At 39.0% G+C, this 8864-nt stretch overlaps 1 long non-coding RNA gene across 1 annotated transcript; it reads right to left on the bottom strand.

The window, feature by feature from the left end:
- Nucleotides 1-4638: 4638 nt before the first annotated feature.
- LOC126074854 (uncharacterized) lies at nucleotides 4639-7507 on the bottom strand. Its single transcript, XR_007517029.1, has 3 exons — nucleotides 7441-7507; nucleotides 7178-7363; nucleotides 4639-5372 (listed from the first exon to the last, which is right to left on the bottom strand). It is a non-coding gene; the product is annotated as an uncharacterized LOC126074854 (long non-coding RNA).
- Between the last annotated feature and the right edge of the window lie 1357 nt (nucleotides 7508-8864).

The raw sequence follows: 8864 nt of genomic DNA, 5'->3' as shown, positions 1-8864 counted from the left end.
AAACAAATAATAAAAATTAAAGCAAAATTAAACGAAACGGAAAATAGAAAAACAATTGAAAGAAATAAGAAGACCAAAAGCTGGTTCTTTGAAAAAATCAACAAAATTGATAAATCACCAGCCAAACTGACAGAAGAAAAACAGGAGAGGAAGCAAATAACCCAAATAAGAAATGAGATGGGCAAATTTACAACAGATCCAACTGAAATTAAAAGAATCATATCAGATTACTATGAAAAACTATAGTCAAACAAATTTGAAAACCTAGAAGAAATGGATGAATTCCTAGAAACACACTACCTACATAAACTAACACAAACAGAGGTAGGACAACTAAATAGACCCGTAACAAATGAAGAGATTGAAAAGGTAATCAAAAAACTCCCAACAAAAAAAAGTCCTGATCCGGACGGCTTCACTGCAGAGTTCTACCAAACTTTCAGAGAAGAGTTAACACCACTACTACTTAAGGTATTTCAGAGCATAGAAAAGGACGGAATACTACCAAACTCATTCTATGGAGCCACTGTATCCCTCATACCAAAACCAGGTAAAGACACCACAAGAAAAGAAAATTATAGATCTATATCCCTCATGAATGTAGATACAAAAATCCTCAACAATATTCTAGCCAATTAAATTCAACAACATGTCAATAATAATAATAATTCACCACGACCAAGTGGGATTCATACCAGTTATGCAGGGATGGTTCAATATTAGAAAAACAATTAATGTAATCTACCACATAAATAAAACAAAAGACAAGAATCACATGATTTTATCAATTGATGCAGAAAAGGCATTTGACAGAGTTCAACACCCATTCATGATAAAAACTCTCAGCAAAATAGGAATAGAAGGAAAATTCCTCAACATAATAAGGGGCAATTTATACAAAACCAACAGCCAACATCACCCTAAATGGAGAGAGCCTGAAAACATTCCCATTGAGATCAGCAACCAGACAAGGATGCCCTTTATCACCATTCTTACTCAACATTGTGCTGGAAGTCCCAGCCAGAGCAATTAGGCTAGATAAAGAAATAAAGGGCATCCAGATTGGCAATGAAGAAGTCAAAGTATCTCTATTTGCAGGTGACGTGACCTTATACACAGAAAACCCTAAGGAAACTACTGAAACTAATGGAAGAGTTCAGCAGAGTATCAGGATACAAGATAAACATACAAAAATCAGTTGGATTCCTCTACACCAACAAAAAGAACATCGAAGAGGGAATCACCAAATCAATGCCATTTACAGTAGCCCCAAAGAAGATAAAATACTTAGGAATAAATCTTACCAGAGATGTAAAAGACTTATACAAAGAAAACTACAGTACACTTCTGCAAGAAACCAAAAGAGACTTACATAAGTGGAAGAACATACCTTGCTCGTGGATAGGAAGACTTAATATTATAAAAATGTCTGTTCTACCAAAAGCGATCTATACATTTAATGCAATTCCGATCCAAATCCCAAGGATATTCTTTAACAAGATGGAGAAACAAATCACCAACTTCATATGGAAGGGAAAGAGGCCCCGGATAAACAAGGCATTACTGAAAAAGAAGAACAAAGTGGGAGGCCTTACTTTGCCTGATTTTAGAACCTACTATACCGCCACGGTAGTCGAAACTGCCTGGTACTGGTACAACAACAGACACATGGACCAACGGAACAGAATTGAGAATCCAGACATAAATCCATCCACATATGAGCAGTTGATATTTGACAAAGGCCCCAAAAGAGGTAACTGAGGAAAAGAATGTCTTTTTAACAAATGGTGGTGGCATAACTGAATATCCATCTGCAAAAAAATGAAACAAGACCCATACCTCACTCTGTGCACAAAAACTAACTCAATATGGATCAAAGACCTAAATATAAAATCTAAAACGATAAAGATCGTGGAAAACAAAATAGGGACAATGTTAGGAGCCCTAATACATGGCATAAACAGTGTACAGAACATTATAAAGAATGTAGAAGAAAAGCTAGATAACTGGGAGCTCCTAAAAATCAAACACTTATGCTCATCCAAAAGACTTCACCAAAAGAGTAAAAAGACTACCTACAGACTGGGAAAAAGTTTTTAGCTATGACATTTCCCATCAGTGCCTGATCTCTAAAATCTACATGATACTGCAAAAACTCAACTGCAAAAAGACAAATAACCCAATTAAAAAATGGGCAAAAGATATGAATAGACACTTCAGTAAAGAAGACATTCAGGTAGCTAACAGATACATGAAGAAATGTTCACAATCATTAGCCATTAGAGAAATGCAGATCAAAACTACAATGAGATTTCATCTCACTCCAACAAGGCTGGCGTTAATCCGAAAAACACAAAATAATAAATGTTGGAGAGGCTGTGGAGAGACTGGAACACTTATACAGTGCTGGTGGGAATGTCAAATGGTACAACCACTTTGGAAATCGATTTGGCACTTCCTTAAAAAGCTAGAAATAGAACTACCATACGATCCAGCAATCCCGCTCCTTGGAATATACCCTAGAGAAATAAGAGCCTTTACACGAACAGATATATGCACATCCATGTTTATGCAGCTCTGTTTACAACAGCAAAAAGGTGGAAGCAACCAAGGTGCCCATCAATGGATGAATGGATAAATAAATGATGGTATATTCACACAATGGAATACTACGCATCGATAAAGAACAATGAGAAATCTGTGAAACATTTCATAACATGGAGGACCCTGGAAGGCATTATGCTGAGTGAAATTAGTCAGTTGCAAAAGGACAAATATTGTGTAAGACCACTATTATAAGAACTTGAGACATAGTTTAAACTGAGAAGAAAACATTCTTTTGTGGTTACGAGAGCGGGGAGGGAGGGAGGGTGGGAGAGGAGCATTCACTAATTAGACAGTAGATGAGAACTACTTTAGGTAAAGGGAAAGACAGCACACAATACAGGGGAGGTCAGCACAATTGGACTAAACCAAAAGCAAAGAAGTTTCCCGAATAAACTGAATGCTTCGAAGACCAGCGTAGCAGGGGCAGGGGTCTGGGGACCATGGTTTCAGGGAATATCTAAGTCAATTGGCATAATAAAATCTTTTAAGAAAACATTCTGCATCCCACTTTGAAGAGTGGCGTCTGGGGTCTTAAACGCTAGCAAGCAGCCATCTAAGATGCATCAATTGGTCTCAACCTACCTGGATCAAAGGAGAATGAAGAACACTAAGGACACAAGGCAATTACGAGCCCAAGAGACAGAAAGGGCCACATGAACCAGAGACTACATCATCCTGAGACCAGAAGAACTAGATGGTGCCCAGCTACAACCAATGACTGCCCTGACAGGGAACACAACAGAGAACCCCAGAGGGAGCAGGACAGCAGTGGGATGCAGACCCCAAATTCCCATAGGACCAGGCTGAATGGTCTGACTGAGACTGGAAGGACCCCGGTAGTCATGGCCCCCAGACCTTCTGTTGGCCCAGGACAGGAACCATTCCCGAAGCTAACTCTTCAGACATGGATTGGACTGGACAATGGGTTGGAGAGGGATGCTGGTGAGGAGTGAGCTTCTTGGATCAGGTGGACACTTGAGACTATGTTGGCATCTCCTGCCTGGAGGGGAGATGAGAGGGTGGAGGGGGTTAGAAGCTGGTGAAATGGACACAAAAAGAGAGAGTGGAGGTAGGGAGCGGGCTGTCTCATTAGGGGGAGAGTAATTGGGAGTTTGTAGCAAGGTGTATATGGGTTTTTGTGTGAGAAACTGACTCGATTTGTAAACTTTCACTTAAAGCACAATAAAAATAATAAATAAAATTAAAAAAGCTTTTGAGCGGTCGTCTAAGATCCATCTATTGGCCGCCTCAGGTTTGGAGCAAAGGAGAATGAAAAAACCCAAAGATACAAGGTAATATCAGTCCAAAGGACTAATGGACCACATGAACCACAGCCTCCACCAGCCTGAGCCCAGAAGAATTAGATGACTGGACTGGTGTGAAGGGAAAGGGAGAGAGTGCTGATGTATTGTGGGAATTGCAACCGATGTCACACAAAAAAATGTGTATAAATTTTTGAATGGGAAACTAATTTGTGTTGTAAAACTTCTCGTAAAACATAATAAAAAATTTTTTTTAGAAAAACCCACAATGAGATACTACTAAACATCATTTAAAATAACTAAAGTTTTAAGACCGACTACAGCAAGTGTGGTAAGGATGAGGAATATTTGGATTGCTCATATATTTCTAATGGGATATAAAGTGATACAACCAGGTTTTAGCAGTTTCTCTAAAAGTTAAGCATACATACCATATGATTCAGCCATTCCGCTTGTAGGTATGTATCTAAAAGAATTGATAGTATATGTCCATGCAAAGACTTGTTCATGAATATTCATAGCAACTTTATTTCTAAATGCCGTGTGAAACAAGGCAAACTAAAAATAGCACACACTGTATGATTCCATTTATTTAAAATTCTAGATAATGCAAACTAATCTGAAGTTACAGAAAGCAGTTCAATGGTTGCCTAGGAATGAGGGAAAAGGCCAAAGATGGGGGGGTGAAGAGGGATATTACAAAAGGGCACAGGAAACTTTTGAAGTGATAAAAATATTTATTATCTTAATTATGATGGTTTCACGAATATGGAATTATTGTTGTTGTTGTTAGGTGCCATCGAGTTGGTTCCAATTCATAGCGACCCTATGCACAACTGAACAAAACACTGCCCAGTCCTGTGCTGATCTCACAATTGTTGCCATGCTTCAGCCCATTGTTGCTGCCGCTGTGTTAATCCATCCTGTTGAAGGTCTTTGTCTTTTTCGCTGACCCTCTACCAAGCATGATGTCCTTCTCCAGGGACTGATCCCTTCTGAAAACATGTCCAAAGTATGTGAGACATAGTCTTGCAATCCTTGCTTCCAAGGAGCATTCTGGTTGTACTTCTTCCAAGACAGATTTGTTCGTTCTTTTGGCAGTCCATGGTATATTCAGTATTCTTCTCCAACACCATAATTCAAGGGCATCAATTCTTCATATGAGGCAATTGAAAACACCATGGATTGGGTCAGGTGCACCTTAGTCCTCAAAGTGACATCTTTGCTTTTCAACACTATAAAGAGGTCTTTTGCAGCTGATTTGCCCAGTACAATGCATTTTTTAATTTCTTGACTGCTGCTTCCATGAATGTTGACTGTGGATTCAAGTAAAATGAAATCCTTGACAATCTCAATCTTTTCTCCATTTATCGTGATGTTGCTTATTGGTCCATCTGTGAGGATTTTTGTTTTCTAATATGTGATTGATATGTATTTATATATCAAAACTTATAAAATTATATACTTCCTGGCAGCTTGTATATCAATCGTACTTCTATAAAGCTGTTAAGAAAGAAAGCAAATAAAAAAATTAATCTCTAACCTCCAATTAAGTTCCTAAGTGGCGCAAACGGTTTGTGCTTGACTATTAAGTTAAAGGTTGGCAGTTTGAACCCACCCAGCAGCACCATAGAAGAAACACTTAGTGACCTGCTTCCAAAAAGGCTGTAGCCAAGAAAACCCTATGGAGCAAATCTATTCTGTAAATGTGGGGCCACCGTGAATTGGGATCAGCTTGAAAGCATTGGGTTTGGTTTTGGTTTAACCTCCATGGTTTACTTAGAAATCAAGGTAAAAAACAATCATTGATTAAAAAAAAAAAATGGCGGAATTCAATGCCCACTGTAGGCTGAGCACTGTGCTAGCTGCTCTTGAGGAACACAAAAAGTGTACTAGAGTTCTGCCCTTAGTCACATATCACAACCAAAACATTTACAAAGCAGCATTTACATATTTTTTTATTACATAGTGACCCTATAGGACAGGGTAGAACTGCCTGATAGAGTTTCCAAGGAAATTGAACACAAGTACTACTAATTAATTTTAAAATTAATATTAACTTTAATATATATACATATATTTAGGCAACTGGATGGTGCAAACAGTTAAGCACTCGACTACTAGCTGAAAGATTAGTGATTCAAACATCTACAGAGGCACTTCGGAAGGCTGGCCTGGCGATTTAATTCCAAAAGGTCACAGCCTTGAAAACCTATGAAGCAGCTCTACTCTGCACACATGGGGTTACCATGAGTCAGAAATCAACTCTATGACAACTAACAACATACATATTTTATATATATACACATATGTGTGTGTATGTATATATATATAAAAGCAAAACGAAACCAAACCAACCCATTGCCGTCAAGGCAATTTCAACTCAAAGGACCCTAAACGACAGAACAGAACTGCCCCATAGGGTTTTCAAGTAGTGGATAATAGATTGGAACTGCCAACCTTTTGGTTAGCAGCTGAGCTCTTAATCATCATGCCACCATATTTTCTCATACAGCAGAGAAATTCAAGGTAATTATTCCCATTATAGAGTAATTTGTTAGAGTTTTTGTAAGTCAAGAGCTTTCCATACATTAAAGTGCTGTATTGTTCTATCTATAAAGAACTTTTTTTTTTTTTTTTTTGCCGCTGTGGTTAAAGCATGAGAAGGTGTGGCAGTCTGGTTCTGTAAAGATTACAGCCTTGGAACCCCTATGGGGCAGTTCTACTCTGCCCTACAGGGTCAGTATGAGTTAGTATCAACTCAACAGCAATGGGTTTCTTATAAAGAAAATAATTTGCAAATGCTTCAGGAATCCATCTCTTGTAAAATGGACATTGCTACATAGCACAGAGACTTTTTTTTTTTTTTTTTTAGCCAGGGAAAAATCCCTGAAGGAAGTGAGTTGCAGCTACATTTTACAGGACATGAGGGGTATGGATTAAAAAAAAAATGGATTAGCTGGGATAAATTATTCCAGATGAGGAAAATACCTTTTGTGCCAAGTCTGAAAGACAAAGAAATTAATATAAAATGGAAAGTGAGCATATATTAGACAGCCAGGCTTGAATTTATTAACATAAAAAAAATTCCTGGCAAATGTTGCTTAGGGGAGTTCTGGTAAGAGTCCTTGGATATATTTCCGAAAGAAATGTTGGCTCCACTCGGGGAATTCTCCACAGAGAAACCATTTTCCCCTGCCCCCCAACCTTTTTCTCATGAAGCAGAAGGAGCCAAGAAATGCGCCCAGCAGCTACGAAGGCATGACTAGCTGCAGTAGGTTGAACCTGAATGAGCGTTTTCCACTCACCGCCAAGACGCCCTTACGCCTCATTTCCAGGGTCCCACGCTGTGGAAGTGAGCGATGCTTCTGCCTTCAGCGAAGGGCTTGGAGGAGACCCAAACCGACACATCCGGAAGAGTTCCAGGAACTCCAGGAGGCTGCGCGTTCCAAACAGAGAGATAGAACCCAGAGAGGAATCTAGCAACGGGAGACCTGAGTGAGGGAAGTGAGCGTTTAAAATTAAAGGAGCAGAAGAACCCTCAGGACGAATACAGGGTCTACATACTTACCGTTGACGTGTGCTTTCTACGCCATTCCTCTTTGTTCAGCGAACGTCCTAATACGACTCTGAACGCTGGCACTGAGAGAGAACCGCCTGTGGAGCAGAGCACAGAGTGACTCAGGGTGATAAATAATCCTACGTGTACGAACACCAGACAAAGTGGGATATTCATAAGGACATTAGTGGTTGCAGGCTGCTTTGTGAGCACATACTTCACTTTTCTCAGCTTCACAAAAATATCTGGGTGTGTTAGGGGGTATCATTATTTTTTAACACAAGGAGAAATGTAACTTTTAAGGAAATCTAGGAATTTTGACTAGCATATCTTAGAAAGTACTTTTTTAAATTATGCCTACCGAGTAACCAGGCTTCCTGAAAAGCAGTTGCTGAAGGGCCAAATAGACCTTAAAAATAAAAATACATGAAATGTAATATTTTTAAGAATGCAATTGGAGGAAAGAAAAAAGCGAACAGGCATTTATTGAGTCCAATATATGCTCATCCTAGGGCTAGATCCTTTCATATATGTTATTTTATCAAACTGTTGCAACAAACCCGGAAGTAGATATGATAACCCTGATTCTGAAAATGACACACACACAAAAAAATTGAATACAGAAAGGATAAACGTTGCCTAAGTTCTCACAGCTGATGAGAAGAAAATGCGAATAATTGGTTGCCTACGGCACTGGTTATTACTGGAAAACCTTCCCGGGTGGTACAAATGGTTAACACACTCAGGTGCTAACCAAAAGGCTGGAGGCTTGAATCCACTCAGAAGTGCCTCAAAAGAAAGGCCTGGCAATCTACTTCTGAAAAATCAGCCATTGAAAACTGTGTGGAGCACGGTTCTACCCTGATACTCATGGGGTCACCGTGAATCAGAATTGATTTGACAGCAACTGGCAGTGTCCTGGTTTACTAGAAAATAAGAGGGTCATTAGAACAAAATTTGGGAGCGTTAAGGGCAGGTATATGCTTCTACCCTTCCCATCCTATTTTTACTTTTCCCTCAGTTTTACTGAGTCCTGAGGAGAGATTTTAAAACTATGTTTGTCTAGCACCTATGGAGAAAATCACAGGGGAAAAACTTTGGGAATTTCTTAACTGGCATAAGATATTGGAACCGGAAGTAATATCAAGGTATCTGAAAGATAACAGTGTGCTGAAAAAAGGTCTCATGAGCCTGAAAATGGACAAAATGAACCTCCAGAGAATAAAGAAAGATGGGAGCCATGCACATTTTTCACATATGTATATTTCAGTTTTCTTCTGACATAGTGTTTCAAGCAGAATAGCAGATTAAATTGAATTTAAATGCTTGTTTTTTAACCAAGGATTGTATCAGTGAAGGTCACAGCAGGAAACAGTACTCTGAAACTTGGTAATTTGAAAAAAGTTTAATAAGGGACTATTTGCAAAGGCGTGGGC

This window comes from Elephas maximus, chromosome 4 (genome assembly GCF_024166365.1).
Source record: "Elephas maximus indicus isolate mEleMax1 chromosome 4, mEleMax1 primary haplotype, whole genome shotgun sequence".
Lineage (NCBI taxonomy): Eukaryota > Metazoa > Chordata > Mammalia > Proboscidea > Elephantidae > Elephas > Elephas maximus.
This window is presented reverse-complemented; position numbering and strand designations above follow the sequence as displayed.